The sequence below is a fragment of the Myodes glareolus genome, chromosome 14 (assembly GCF_982192425.1).
Source record: "Myodes glareolus chromosome 14, mMyoGla1.1, whole genome shotgun sequence".
Lineage (NCBI taxonomy): Eukaryota > Metazoa > Chordata > Mammalia > Rodentia > Cricetidae > Myodes > Myodes glareolus.
In genome coordinates, this window is record NC_142039.1 from 40,419,282 (window position 1) to 40,435,005 (window position 15,724).

The following is a 15,724-nucleotide window of genomic DNA, read 5'->3' on the forward strand; positions in this document are numbered from 1 at the left end:
TGATCAATGCCCTCTTCTTGTCTGTGTGGGGGCCTTTACAAATGTGACACACATTCACAGAGATACATACATAAAATAAATCTTTATATTTGAAAAACAAGCTATTTAATAATATGTATAACAATGCAATACACATCACTTACTTAAATAATTTGTATATACTGTGCAACCAAGAAAAATATAAAAAACTCAAATATCATTGTAAAGTATTATGTCCATGTAGCACATCTATGCCTAGTTCCTGTAAAGTATTGAAAAGATTGTGACCGACTGGAGTTAGAAAGTTTATAATTCACAGAAACATAAAGCCATGCGGAACCCAAAATTTTACAGGAGTTTAGTCAGATATGACAGAGCAGTTTTTTTAAAATAAGGCGTAAACCCACCTCTAGCAATTCTATACGTTCATGATCAATGATTATATCAATAAGTAGTTTTCAGAATGGGTATATCAGATTCTTAGAACCATGTCAATATCTTATTGTGTGGATCTAAGTTAAGAAATCAAGCAGTGAATCCTTCACTTAAATGGATGAAGAATCAGATCCTTTTGCAGCTCTTTGATGACAAATAGTTGGATAGTGTCATGGAGAGCAACCAGGCATTAACAAAGGGCAGCTGCTAACATGCCTCAGTCTGTTTCAGTCACACTGCATATTAATCTTGCAAATTGGCAAATCCACATTTTTAATCAACATAAAAAACTACAGATGGATAAAATGAAGTTTTACCATGTATTCCTTATCCAGTTTATCCTATATGGACAATCTTCATTCCTGCAGAGAACCTTCATGAATATAAGACCACAGAAACATTTCAGTGCATTAACGTTCTGTGACTGGTTGAGAGCACTGGCTTGTCTTCCAGAGGACTCAGGTTTAATTGCTAGCAATTAAACACTTTGGTTCAGAGTAAACTTTCTAACTCTAGTCGGTCACAATCTTTTCAATCCTTTACAGGAACTAGGCATGGATGTGCTACATGGACATAATACAGGTAAATTATCCATACACAATACAAATATAGGAATTAAAAAGTCCCTTCAAAAGAGAGGAAAATTAGAGAATAAGATTTCTTTTATCACTGTAATTTTCTAAGATCTCTATCTCAGGTCAAGGCTGTGAAGTCACCAGGAAGATTGTGTGAGAATAAGCACATGCCTAACCTGCTTTCTGAGAATTTTGTCTAACCCACAATATTGCAGAACTGAGAACTTTTTCACACTAACTGAACAGAAAAATAAAGGAGATAGTTTCTCAATTTCTCCCACAGAGCCTGCAAACACTCAGGCAGAATTCAATCTCTGTGAATCAGCACAAAGGGGCTAAAAGTTGCATAACCAAGGGCCAGAAATTTTTGAATATTTCCTGCCACAGATTTGTCTGCTAAAGAGAGACTTAAAAATAGAGAAAAAGCACAGTCAGCCCAATAGAAGAAAACAAAACAGAGCATTAGAAAGAGGACACTCTGAGCAGCTCTCAGCTCAGGGGGAGTTCTGTAGAGAAGTTTGGAGTTCTGAAGGTAGAGAACATGCTGGTGGTGCTTGTGGAAAAGAAGTACCATGTAGCCACTGGCACCTCCCATGGCTCCCTGAAACACTGCATCTCTCAGGACCATAAAAGGAAGAACTATCCATTTTGTTTTCTGACTTTCTAGCATAAAATAACAATAGTCATCTTTATTCTTAAGCTGTGATATATTCAGGCTTACACCTGTGATGGAATGAATTAGGTTCATACCTATTAAAGCATTGAGTATCCAAAAGAATGAAAAGAATGGAAGGATGTGCCATGCAGACTTTGGTATGAGCTTTCTCCACCCAGATGCTCTGGGACTGATGATGATGGCCTGGACCACAGTGAGGAGACTGCTGGTGCAGATGGAGACCCCACGGGCCACCCTTGTCAGGTAAACGATGATCTTACATCCAATGTCATCTAGGAAGTTTCTCAAACCAAAAGCTGCCATTGTGTTTGGCAATCCTTTTGCAAGAAGGATTATGATATTTGTAAAAGCCAAGTGGATGAGAATAAGGTGTACATGTTTCTTCTCAGGCCCTCCAAACCAACTGAACATATAATTCACAGACACATAAATGTTTCCCAGAGTTCCGAACACAGTCATGAAGAGGAAAACTACTTGCTTAATAAATTTTGAAAGCATTTTTCTTTCCTGTGTAGAAAATCTTGTATTCAGGATACAAAGAGTTTTTCAAAAAAGCATCATTAATGCTAGACATTTATCTGAAAAACATTTCACATAATAGTATTTTCTGGTATACGAGAGTCGGAGATGGACACATGTGCTGCTGTAGACTGGGGTCCCTGAACTCCTCTTCCCTGTGGACTCTGAGTTATGTGTGTGCTCTGACAGGGAAGATTGGTACTTGAAATAAAACTCTGAAGTTTTAAAGGAGATATGTTTGAGCTGTATACTAGCAAAATTGACTCCTGTGAATGTGTGTTTATTTGTGTGCATGCGTTATGCTAATTAACTCTGCATAGCTGAACTGAATTCCATCTTTCTGCAATCAAATTTCTTCCCTTTTTTCTCTATTTCATCATATTTCCCCACCCAGTTGGGCAAAGTCTCCTTTCTTTTTTGCATCTTAGTGTAACAATTTCTAGATTTGCATTTGATTTCAAAGCCTTCTAACTTTAATTTCTACATCCTAATATTTTTACAGTTTTTATGTTGAGCATTCTATAATTTCATTCCATATACATGTTTACTACTTATTTTTAATAAGTCGTTCTCAATGTCAAGTTCAATTGCACAACCTTTCCAGATAGAGCCATACTGTTAGCACTAAACCATCAAAATATAACCTGCAAATTTTCACAGAACTACCAGGCTACAGTTAGGAATGGTGTCTAGCAGAACTTCGTGTTACTTCCTAGAAGAGGGCTAGCAGAGAGCTGTGATCCTAGTGGATGACTTCAGGGCATCTGTACCCCAGTGAGTTACCTCAGGACACATAATAGAACGTAGAACAGCTCTGGACCAGAGGATGCTGATAAGGTAAACCTAAGAATTGGGTTAATGAGGGATTATGTAGTGCCAAGAAATGAGTGCAGGTTTTGAGTCATGAGTCCTCAATATCAACTGTTTGTAGCACATTAAGTAGTGGCATACCTGTGTGAACAGGGATTCCCACTGTCTAAGAGTTCATGGTGACATTTGCTTCTGTGGGGCCCTTTTGAGAAGCAATTATGTTCGTTGGTTTTACAGCCTGCTTTTCCTCCAACCTCTTTGTCAGGCAGGCTGCTTTTTATTTACCAGTTCTATCTGATTCCAGAACTTGGTCTCAGGTAAGATGCTATTCTTCAAGTTCAAGGGATTTGCTGTAAGCTTGTGCACCTTTTTTTGGGACATGAAAAATCTATTACAGTGACTGCATGGGTTTGTGTGTTCTGAGTACTTGCATTGTCTCTGTTCACTGCCCTTCTTGCTGTTAAACACACAAGATTGCTTTAAATGTCTATGTCCAGATGATCTTACTGGTGACCTTCATCAACCAAGCCTTGTTCTAAGATTTGTGTTCACGAGGCATCATGACTCTAGAAATGTCAGTTATTGCTTTCAACTGTGCCTATAGCAGAGAGGTTATTGCCTGTTTCAGTGAGTCCTAGAAATCACAATAGCATCTAAATATCTGTACAAATGAAATATACTCCAGATATTAATAGAAAGCACATCAGTATTCACTGACATAATTAAAATAAAAATTAAGTGTTATTAGAATCTGCCAGAATCCCTGCTATTGGTTCATCCAAGTACTGATGGAAAATATTAACTTTTTTCTTTGTTTAATCCTGGCTTTCATGAAGATTCACACTTTTCTTGTCCTCTCTTCTTTTTCCCAAACTTTAAGTCATATTTGAGACCAGACTCTGATCTTCTAATAATTGATTATTTTCTACTGAAGTCACTGTCAGTGGAGGAAGAGGTGTCTCATCTTCCACATCATTTGGGAAATGCTAAAGGAAATGAATTTAAAAGGTGGGATGGACTTGTGATTAGATTGATGAAGTAAGTTACATCCAGCCATTCTGTTTATCTCTAAAAGAAACAAACAAGCAGATTGTTGCTCTTTGCTTCTTAGTCTGGGATAAATTTAAGATTAACTGCATTCATTCACAGCCTGGATCCTAAATAGTGCAATTCTCAAGGTGGTTAACGATAACTGTTACACTGAGTGCTGTATTCTTCACCAGCCAGGCATACAATGACTGAATTTAAGACAAGTATTAAAATAGTATGTGATAAAATCAAGAGTCATTAAGGATGGATACAGACAGAAATCTGTCAAATTGAGAATTATAAGACTATTGTAAACCTATGCCAATATTAGAAAAAAATGCACCAAAAATGAAAAGTACAACTGTTACAAACACTAGTGACACAGGTGAAGTCACAGTGATGGAAAACTTATACCTGAAAGAAGAATTTTTTTTGTTTTTCATCGATCTAGTTATTTTTGAGTGAGAGTCTCTCAATTTAAACCAGGCTAGCCATGAACGACAATTGCCTTGCCTCAGTCTCTCTAGTACTGACGTTACAGCAATGTATCATGATCATGTCCAGGGTTTGACAGACATCTGAAAATCTTATGTATCTTATTGATCCATTTAGAAAGGGAATCTTAGTCAAAGACTCAGCCAGAGTTCTGTCATGATCCTCCAGATTGAGGATGGATAGCGAGGCCTCAGCATTTCTGTTCCATCTCTGTATCTCCAGGAACTAGTCTCCTTTGATTTTTCTGGCAACAGGGACCAGACTTCTCAGGAACAGAAGTAAAGTGGAGGTCCTGAGTATTCCAGAGTCTGGCAACTGCTTCCTGGATTAGTCAGAGAGAACTTTCTGCTTTAATAAAACTCTCCATGGTACAGCTGATCAGATAGAAGATCTTACCTCCATGTGCTCATCTGAACCTCTGTGGTACAGACAGGATCTGGAGCACCTCTGGGAAGGTGACACTTTCCAGGTCATATTTGTACTGCCAGGATTTGTGGGGCTCATGGCTTCTACCAGGTATTGCAGACTTCAAGTTTCATGTGGTCACAGTGTCAGGGGAAGGAAGGCCTCTGCAGAGCCCCGGTCCCTGAAGTACAGCTTCCCTCTCTCCACAATTACTACATTTGTTTTGCTCAGAATTTATTTCAAGCTTAATTAAGTAGTAATTATTTTGAGAGGAAGAATGTGAGTTGAGAAAATTAACAACTAACTAAGTTTTTGTGTATGGAGCTCCCTGTGTCTCCTGACTGTTTTTTATCTTCCCAAAGTGTCAAGCTGTGACCTGGTTAGAATCTACTTCTGACACATAGACTAAGTCTCTTGCTGTTCTTTCTTAAATCCGTCATTGAACAGGAGTAGAATAAATGATTCTCAGCTCTAGGGATTCTGCTTACTAAGAAAGTTCCAAACATGGACCAGGACGATTTAGAATCCCTGTTCTGCCTGCACCCATCTGTAGTGAAGAACTTTGCTGTAAATGACTCATCCATACTTTAAATATCTTGAAATACAATTACCTCCCCAATATGGACGTTATTCTAAAAGCAATATTTACTTAGAAAACTTTAATGGCACTTTTTAAGCTTAGGTGTGTCCTAGTGTGGTCTTTCTGTGTATTTTTCAAACTAGTTCCCCGGAGGTCCTTCCTATGCCAAATCCAACATGATGTAAATAAACATAAGTTCAGGACTGAGATTAAAGTTGATGGTACCATGTGGCAGGATATAAGATTAACTTAAAAAAATCAGTAGGCCTCATATATACAAATGATAAAGAAGTTGAGAAAGAAATAAGAGAAACATCACCATTCACAATAGTCACAAATAACATAAAATATGTTGGGGTAATACTAACCAAAGAAGTGAAAGACTTATTCAACAAGAACTTTAAGTCTTTGAAGGAAGAAATTGAAGAAGATGCCAGAAAATGGAAAGTTCTCCCATACTCTTGGATAGGAAGGACCAACATAATAAAAATGACAAACCTACCAAAAGCAATCTACAGATTCATTGCAATTCCCATAGAAATCCAAACACAATTTTTCATATGCCTCAAAACAACAATATTCAGCCTCATATGAAAAAACTGAAAATCCAAGATAGTCAAAACAATTCTGTATAATAAAGGAACTTCACGAGGCATCACCATCCCTGATATCAAGCTCTATTATAGAGCTACAGTAATAAAAACATCTTGGTATTGGCATAAAATGGACAGATTGACCAATAGAATCCATTTGAAGACATGGATACTTATCTATACACCTATGAACACCTGATTTTGGACAAAGAAGCTAAAATTATACAATGGAAAAAGAAAATATCTTCAACAGATAGTGCTGTCATAACGAGATGTCAGCATGTAGAAGAATGCAAATAGATCCATATTTATCACCATGCACAAAACTCAAGTCCAAATAGATTAACAACTTCAATATAAATTCAACCACACTGCACCTGATTGAAGAGAAAGTGGGAAGTAGTCTGAAGAAGGATGTTTAAAAGAAATTCCACAGTAGGTAATAATTGAAAATAATAGATGGTTATATATTTAGGGGTAGACTCACATGTCACAATCCTTCTGCTGGAATGGAGGACAGCAACTGAATCCCACAGCCGGAAAGAGAGGCCAGGTGAGCTATACATTGGCAAAGTATAAGAGGCCACTCCCAAGTGGGTGAGTAACGTAAAGGCTACTGGCTGTAGGAATTCTTACAGCATCTCCCCCTTTTGTTTAAATAAGAGAGTCCTAAGCCTAATACAAAATTATATACAATAAGAACAAATATTACCCAACCTAATGAGATTAAGTCTTGTATAATAAATAATTTGGCCAAGTTATGATAAATAATTTGGCCAAGTTATGAGAGGAAAGTAACTACAACTATCTAGTCTTCAACCCCATTGAAAATCCAAGAAGGGAAATAACATTACATGAGTAAGCAGGAAGTGCAATCAAGCAACTTCCAAAATTGTACAGCAAATGTCAGAGACAACTGGCTACCTGGGCAATGACCCAAAGTCTTATTAGCAACATTGAAACAACCAATTTTGGCTAAGGCCTAGAGTAACTAACAAACCTTTTAATAAATTACTATCAGTCTGTATTATTTTCAAAAGTATCTCAGTTGACCAAGTCTTGTTAGATAAATTTTTAGTATCCTCCTTCAGATGTACAATCTCTTTTTTGAGAAGTTTGTTATCAGTCTGTACCTCTTCTAAACGTACCTCATTCAACTAAGTTTTGTTATTCAAAGTGTTTGTGTTCTCCTTCAGATGTACGACCTCCTTTTCAAGAAGTTTCATACCATTCTGTACCATGTTTAAAAAGTACCTATCAGAATTATACCTGACTTCTCTATAGAAACCATGAAAGCCAAAGGTCTTAAATAGATGTGATGCAGAAGCTAATAGACCATGGATGCAAGCACAGACTACTATACCCAGTCAAGCTTTTTTTCACCATTGATGGAGAAAACAAGATATTTCAGAATAAAAACAAATCTAAACAATATGTAGCCACAAACCCAGCCTTACAGAAAGTACTAGAAGAAAAAAATCACAACCCAAGGAAGCCAACAACACCCACAATAACTCAGACATCTAGCAACCCTCCACCAACACAACTCAAAGAGGGGAAACACACAAACTCGACCACAAAAAAAATGAAGTTGACAACCACTGTTCATTAATATCACTTAATATCAACGGACTCAATTTACCTATAAAAAGGTACAGGTTAAGAGAATGGATACAAAAAACAAGATTCAACATTCTGCTGTTTACAAGAAACACACCTCAACCAAAAAGTAAGACATTACCTCAGAGTAAAGGGTTGGGAAAAGGTTTTTCAATCAAACAGACCTAAGAAACAAGCAGGTGTGGCTATACTAATATCTAACAAAATTGACTTCAAACTAAAATCAATCAGAAGAGATGGAGAAGGACATTTTATACTCATAACAGGAACAATTCATCAGGATTACGTCTCAATCCTGAATATTTATGCCCCTAATATAAAAGCACCCACATATGTAAAAGAAATATTATTAGAACTCAAAGCACACATAAAACCCAAACACTAATAGTATGAGACTCCAACACTCCTGTAACATGAGGGCCGGCTTGTTGGGGTTTCTATCCCGCCTGGTACCCCACAACCAGCAAATCCAAAAAAAAATCAATCACACAGAGCTCCATAAGATTATAAACTGATTGGTCCATTAGGTCAGGCTTCTTATTAGTCCTTGTAACTTATATCAATCCATTATCATTATCTATGTTAGCCATAATGGCTCAGTACCTTTCTCAGTGTGACAGCTTACATGTTGCCTCTTCAGTGGTCTGCGCAGGAGTGGAGTGAGAGCTTCCTGTGTCCCAGAATACTCCCAGTCTCTTTGCTCCACCTCTACTTCCTGTCTGGCTTTCCTGCCTATACTGCCTGCCTGGCCAATCAGCATTTTATTAAAATATGATTGAGAGAATACAGACAATTCTCCCACACCACACTCCTCTCTCACCAACAAACAGGTCAACCAGAGAGAAACATAACAGAGAAATAAGAGAACTAACAGAGGTAATGAATCAAATGGATTTAACAGACATCTATAGACCATTCCACCCAAATAGGAAAGAATACACCTTCTTCTCAGCATCTCAATATAAATCCAGCCACACTGAACTTGATAGAAGAGAAAGTGGGAAGTATACTGCAACACTTGGGCACAGGAGACCACTTCCTGTGTATAACCCCAGTAGCACAGACAATGAGAGCAACAATGAATAAATGGGACCTCCTGAAATTGAGAAGCTTCTGTAAAGCAAAGAATACTCTCATTAAGACAAAAAGGCAACCTACTGAATGGGAAAAGATCATCACCAACCCCGCATCAGACAAAGGTCTGTTCTCCAAAATATATAAATAACTCAAGAAACTAGACAATAAAATTCTATTTAACCCAATTTTAAAAATTGGATACAGAACTGAACAGAGAATTCTGAACAGAAGTTCAAATGGCCAAAAGACACTGAAGGTCATGTTCAACTTCCTTAGCAATCAGGGAAATGCAAATCAAAACAACTGTGAGATACCATCTTACACCTGTCAGAATGGCTAAAATAAAAAACACCAATGATAGCCTATACTGGAGAGGATGTGGAGTAAGGGGAACACCATACATTGTTGGTGGGAATGCAAACTTGTGAAACCATTTTGGAAATCAGTGTGGAGGTTTCTCAGGAAATTGGGAATCAACTTACCTCAGGATCCAGCAATACTATTCTTGGGAATATACCCAAGAGATGCCCAATCATACTACAAAAGCACTTGTTCAACCATGTTCATAGGAGCATTGTTTGTAATAGCCAGAATCTGGAAACAATCTAGATGCCCCTCAACTGAAGAATGGATAAAGAAAGTATGGAATATGTACACATTAGAGTACTACTCAGCGGTAAAAAAAAATGACATCTTTAATTTTACATGCAAATGAAAACACTATCCTGAGTGAGATAACCCAGACCCAAAAAGATGAATATGGTATGTACTCACTCATTAGTGGACTCTAGCCATAAACAAAGGACATTGAGCCTATAGTTGACAAGCCTAGAGAAGTCAAATAATCAGGTGAAACCAAAGAAAAACATATATTGATCCTCCTGGAAATTGGAAGCAAACAAGATCACCGGGCAAAAGTTGGGAGCATGAGAGTGGAGGTAGGGGTAGGGATGGAGATGGGGAGGGGGAGAGGGGGAGTGAGAAGGTAGAAGGGAAAGACTGGGGAGAGCTTGGGGGAGTGGGAGGGTGGAGAAGGAGGAAGGGTGGATATAGGAGCAGGGAAGAAGATATCTACATTAAGGGAGCCATTTTAGGGTTGGCAAAAGACTTGGCTCTAGAGGGGATCCCAGGTGTCCACCAGGATGTCCCCAGCTAGGGCCTCGAGCAGCAGAGCAGAGGGTGCCTGAACTGTCCTTGCTCCACTATCATGCTGATGATTATCTCGAATAACACCATAGAATCTTCATCTGGTGATGGATAGAGACAGAGACCCTCATCAGAGCAATGGACTGAGCTCCCAAGGCCCAGTTGAAGAGCAGAAGGAGGGAGAAGATGACCAAGGAAGTCAAGACTGTGAGGGGTAGGTCCACCCACTGAGACAGTGTGCCTATTCTAATGGGAGCTCACCAAATCCAGCTGAACCAGAACTGAATGAGTGTGTGATCAAACCAAACTCTCAGAATGTGGTTGCCAATGGGGGCAAACTGAGAAGCCATCGATAATGGAACTAGGACCTGTTTCTACTGCATGTACTGGCTTTTGGGGGCCCTAATCTATTTGGATGCACATCTTCCTAGGCCTGGATGGAGTGGGGAGGGCCTTGAACTTTCCACAGGACAGGGTACCCTGCCCTTTCTTAAGGAGTGACAGGAAGGGAGGAGGGGGATTAGGGGAGTGGGAAGGGAATGGGAGAAGGGGAGGAAGTGTACATTTTTGAATAGAAAAATAAAAGAAATAAAAAATATAAAAAACTGCTTGGCCCATTAGCTCTAACTTTTTATTGGCTAACTCTTATATCTTAGTTTAACCCATTTTTATTAATCTGTGTATTGCCACATGGCAGTGGTTTACTGACTAAGTTTTGGCAGCATGTCTTACTCTGGAGGCAGATCCAGAGGTGTCTCTCTGACTCTGCTTTCTTTCCCCCAGAATTCAGTTCCATCTTCTGCACCGGCCTAAGTTCTGCACTTTATTCATTATCCAATGAAAGCTGCACGTAGACAGAAGGACCTCCCACACCGTTTCCCATTTTCTGTTTAAACAAAAAGGAAGGCTTTAATGAAGTAAAATTACATATAGCAAAAGAGTTATTAAACAATATGCAGTTACAATATTTATATCTACTTTATTTTTATTATAACTAAGAAAAACTATAACTCCATTAAAGACTCCAGAAAGATATAATATTACCTAAGTAAACAGGAAGTACATTATAAACAGCTTCCAAAACTCTAGAATTGACAGAGGCATCTTGCTGCCTGGACAATCACCCATAGTTTTTCTGTACCATTAGGGCATCCATCTTCAGCCTACAGGCCCATAGTATTCAGCAGATTTTACCATGAAGCAGGAAATTTCAAAGACAATTCTGCCTATATTGGCAATTTTTAATCACTTTCTTCTGTGTCCTGCAGAATATCTGGCAGACTCTTTCATGAAGCAGGAACCCCAAAGGATCGTCTCACCTTTAGATAAGTTTAGCAGTCATTGCTGTGTGGATCCTGCATGTCCAGTTTATGCAACAGTCCAGGCAAGAGCAGTTTCTTGCCCAAATGGCTAATCAGCTCCATAAGAAGCCTCTTCGGTGCCCATCTTCCTCTTGAAGTGGATTGGTGCTGCTAGAAGCAGATGTGTCTTTTTGTCATAAAAAGTCCTAAATTTTTAAATATTTTAAATTCCATATTCTGAAGGTCTCTGGAAGATTTGAAGAATCCCTATTCATCTGAAATACTTCTCTGTACATCTAGAAAATCTAACTAACATGACTACAAACTTGACTGTTATAGATGATTATCTATTAACCTTTATTTCTTATTATACATTATATTTTTAAATGAACTACACAATCACAATACCGTAATCAAGAGCAGAAATATAATATAACAAAATTGACCTTAAATTTGCATCAAAAAACCATCTTCCCCTCCTACCTAAGTTCTACCCTATCAACAGGTCAGGGCAGTTTCTTTATTCATTAACCAATGAAAGCTGCACATAGACAGAAGGACCTCCCAAACCATTTATTTACACTAATAATAATAGTGAGTAATAGAGTGAATACCTGTGAGTTATTATTTGTAGGCAATTACATTGGTACAGATTCTTGTATATTGATACAAAGTTAAATTATATTGAATATTGTATGCATGCATGCTTGTACCTCTGCTTAAAACATTTTTAAGGGGAACACTCATCCATTGCTGGTGGGAATACAAATTTGTACAACCACTTTGAAAATCAGTATGGTGGTTTCTCAGGAAATTGGAATCTTCCTACCTCATGATCCAGCAAAACCACTCTTGGACATATACCCAAAAGATGCTCAATCATACTACAAAGGCATTGGTTCAACTATGTTCAGAGCAGCATTATTTGTAATAGCCAGAACCTGGAAACAACCTGGATACCCCTCAACTGAGAAACAGATAAAGAAAATGTGGCACATTTGTACATTAAGTACTACTCGGGGTGGGGGGGGGGGAGACACCGACATCTTGAATTTTGCATTCAAATGTATGGAATTAAAGAACACTTTACTGAGTTACTGTGTGAGGTAACCCAGACCCAAAAAGATGAATATTGTACATATTCACTCATAAGTAGATACTAACTAGCTATAAACAAAGGACACGGGGCCTGTACTTCATGGTCATAGAGAAGCTAAATAATAAGGTGAACCCAAAGAAAAACATATGTAGACCCACCTGAAAATTGAAAACAGACAAGATCACCTGATAAAATTGGCAGCATGGGGTGGGGGAGAAGGAAGTATGGAAGGGGAAGAGGAAGAGAGATGGTGAGGGTTCTAGAGAAGTTGAGGAATGGGATAGTTGAGATGGAGGAAGGACAGAGATGAGAGCAAGGAAAGAGATATCTTGATTGAGGGAGCTATTATAGGGTTAGCAGAAACCTGGGTCTAGAGAAATTCCTAGGAATCGACAAGGAGGACCCTGCCTAAGATCCTAAGCAATAGAGAAAAGGTGACCCAATCTTGACTTGCCCTGTAGTCAGGCTGGTGATTATCTTAAATATCACCATAGAACCTTCATCCAGCAACTGAAGAAAACAGAGGCAGAGACCCAAATCAGAACACTGGACTGAGCTCCCAAAGTCCAGTTGAAGAGTGGAAAGAATGAGAATATGAGCAAAGAGGTCAAGACCATGATGGGTTCACCAACTCAAACAATTTACCTGAGCTAATAGAATCTCACCAACTCCAGCCTTACTGGGAAGGAACAAGCATAGGACCAAACTAGTCTTTCTGAATGTAGTTGACAGTTGCATGCCTGGGGCAGACTGAAGAGCTACTTGCAGTGGCACCAGGATTTATCCCTACTGCATGTACTGGCCTTTTGGGATCGTATTCTCTTTTGATGTATACCTTGCTTGGTCCAGGAAGCCGCCATTTCAAAATGGTGTGGCTTTTTTCTGCTATCACTGAATCAGGAAGACCTCTTTTAAACGGGCAATGACAGAACACCAGCAATATGTTAACTACCAAGAAGCTATGCTTAACTCTGTTCTTTTGTGTCTAGAATTCCTCTTCAAGCTTTCTCAGGTTTTGTGTGGATTTAGCTAGATATGTTGGAGCACCAATTTGTTATATGAGGCTGCTTGTTGGTTCTCAGCCGCTCAATCCCAAAATAATCACACAGAAACCATATTATTTACAATACTGTTTGACCAATAGCTTAAGTGTATTTATGGCTAACCCATATCCTAAAATAATCCATAGCTATTAATCTGTGTATCGCCACTGGCTGTGGCTTACTAGGTAAAGTTCTGTCCAGTGTTTGTCTCCAGCAAGTGCTACATGGCTTCTCCTTGACTCCACCTCCTTCTCCCCAGCATTCGGTTTAGTTTTTCCTGCCTAGCTACTAAGTTCTGCCCTGCTATAGGTCCAAAATGTTTCTTTATTAATCAATGGTAATCACAGCATACAGAGGGAAATCCCACATCAGGGTGGCTTTTAAAATGTGCTGTAATTTGTCATTGTTTTATTGAAAGTTCTTCAGTGACTTCCTGTTCTTCTCATCGCCAATCCTAAACATAGTGTCTATTACTAGAATTTTGTTGCATAGTCCTGATCCCTATCTCATCATTTGCATGCCTTCCATCTGTCAGAAATAAGAATGCTCTTCTACAAAAGTCCACATACAAAATACTACACTTCTGCTTAGTTTTTGCTTTTGCTAGGGGATAATGTCTTTGTTCACAATTCTATAAACATTTTTAAATGAAAATATAGACATAATCTCCCTTTTCATTTCCTCCCTCCAAATTCTCCCATGTACCTAGCCCACTTTTCTCTCTCAAATTAATCACCTCTGGAAACTTTTTCATTAATTCTTCTTTGTGTGTACATGTGTACAAGTATGTATGTGTGCTACAACTTATATAGATACTGTATGCTTAGATTTTATGCATTATTTGTTTGTATATTATAAAATTGTATGCTGACCACATGGTACTAGAAATATTGAATATTAAGATAATCAAAAAGATATGCTGGGCATACTCTTGTATCTTGATCTACATAGTAAGTGCCAGGACAATTAGAGCTACATAGTACAACCTTGTCTTGAATAAAAACAGTAAAACAAAAGAAAAATGAATTAAATTTTAAAAATATAAAAATAAAATTGCTCTGAGAAATAATTCCTTTTGAGCTTCCTGTTCCTTCAAAATATTGCAGGTTGTCTATCCTTTCCTCTAATATCTCTATTTAGTTATTTGCAAAATAAAATTAACCTGCTGCATGAATGGACATAAGAAATGTGAAAATGAGAAGAATCTGTCCAGCTTTCTAGATTCCTGAGGTCTTACAGTCCCCAATACAGATTTTAACTAAAATAATACAAACCTATATTTTCATTGATTTATTGAGCTATACATTTTTCTCCCCTCCCCTTCCTTTATTTCTTCTTCCTTTCAACCATGTCTCATGGTCCTCATGCTTCCAGTGTACTCAGGAGATCTTGTCTTTATCTACTTCCCATGTAGATTAGCTCCATATATGTCTCTCATAGGGTCATCATTGTTGTCTAGGCTCTCTGGTTGTAAATGATAGGCTGGTTTTCTTTTCTTTATGTCTAAAAGTCACTTATAAGTGAGTACATATGATATTTGTCTTTCTGGGTCTGTGTTACCTCACCCAATATGCTGTTTTCTAGATCCATCCATTTCCCTGCAAATTTCAAGAAGTCATTATTTTTTTCTGCTGTGTAGTACTACATTGTGTAAGTGTACCACATTTTCCTTATCCATTCTTTGGTACATTTAGGTTGCTTCCAGGTTCTGGCTATGACAAACAAAGCTGCTATGAACATAGTTGAGCACATGACCTTGTGGTACAATTGAGTATCCTTTGGGTATATACCTAAAATGGTATTGCTGGATTTTGAGGAAGGTTGTTTTCTAATTTTCTGAGAAATAGCCACACTGATATCCAAAGGGGCTGTACCAGCTTGCACTCCCACCAGCAATGCAGTAGTGTTCCCCTAATTCCACATACTCTTCAGCTTAAGATGTCATCAGTGTTTTTTGATCTTGGCCATTCTTATGGGTGTAAGATGGAGTCTTAGAGTTGTTTTGATTGGCATTTCTCTGATGACTAAGGAGGTTGAACATTTCCTTAAGTGTCTTTCAACCATTTTAGATTCCTCTGTTAAGAGTTCTCTGTACTCCATTTTTTTAAATTGGATTATTTGCTTTTTTGATGACCAATTTCTTGGGCTTTTTTGTATATTTTAAAGACCAGATCTCTGTCTGATGTGGTGTTAGTGAATATCTTTTCCCATTCTGTAGGCTGTCATTTTGTCTTGTTGTCCATGTCCTTTTCCTTACAGTTTCTGGAAGCCCCATTTATTGTTTCTCTCAGTGTTTGTGCCACTGGGGTTATATTTAGGAAGTAGTCTCATGTGTCAATGTG

General features: G+C 38.2%; 1 pseudogene; it reads right to left on the reverse strand.

Annotated features, from left to right (window-relative positions):
* Positions 1–1,324: 1,324 nt before the first annotated feature.
* LOC148119821 (vomeronasal type-1 receptor 4-like) lies at positions 1,325–2,199 on the reverse strand (annotated as a pseudogene).
* Between the last annotated feature and the right edge of the window lie 13,525 nt (positions 2,200–15,724).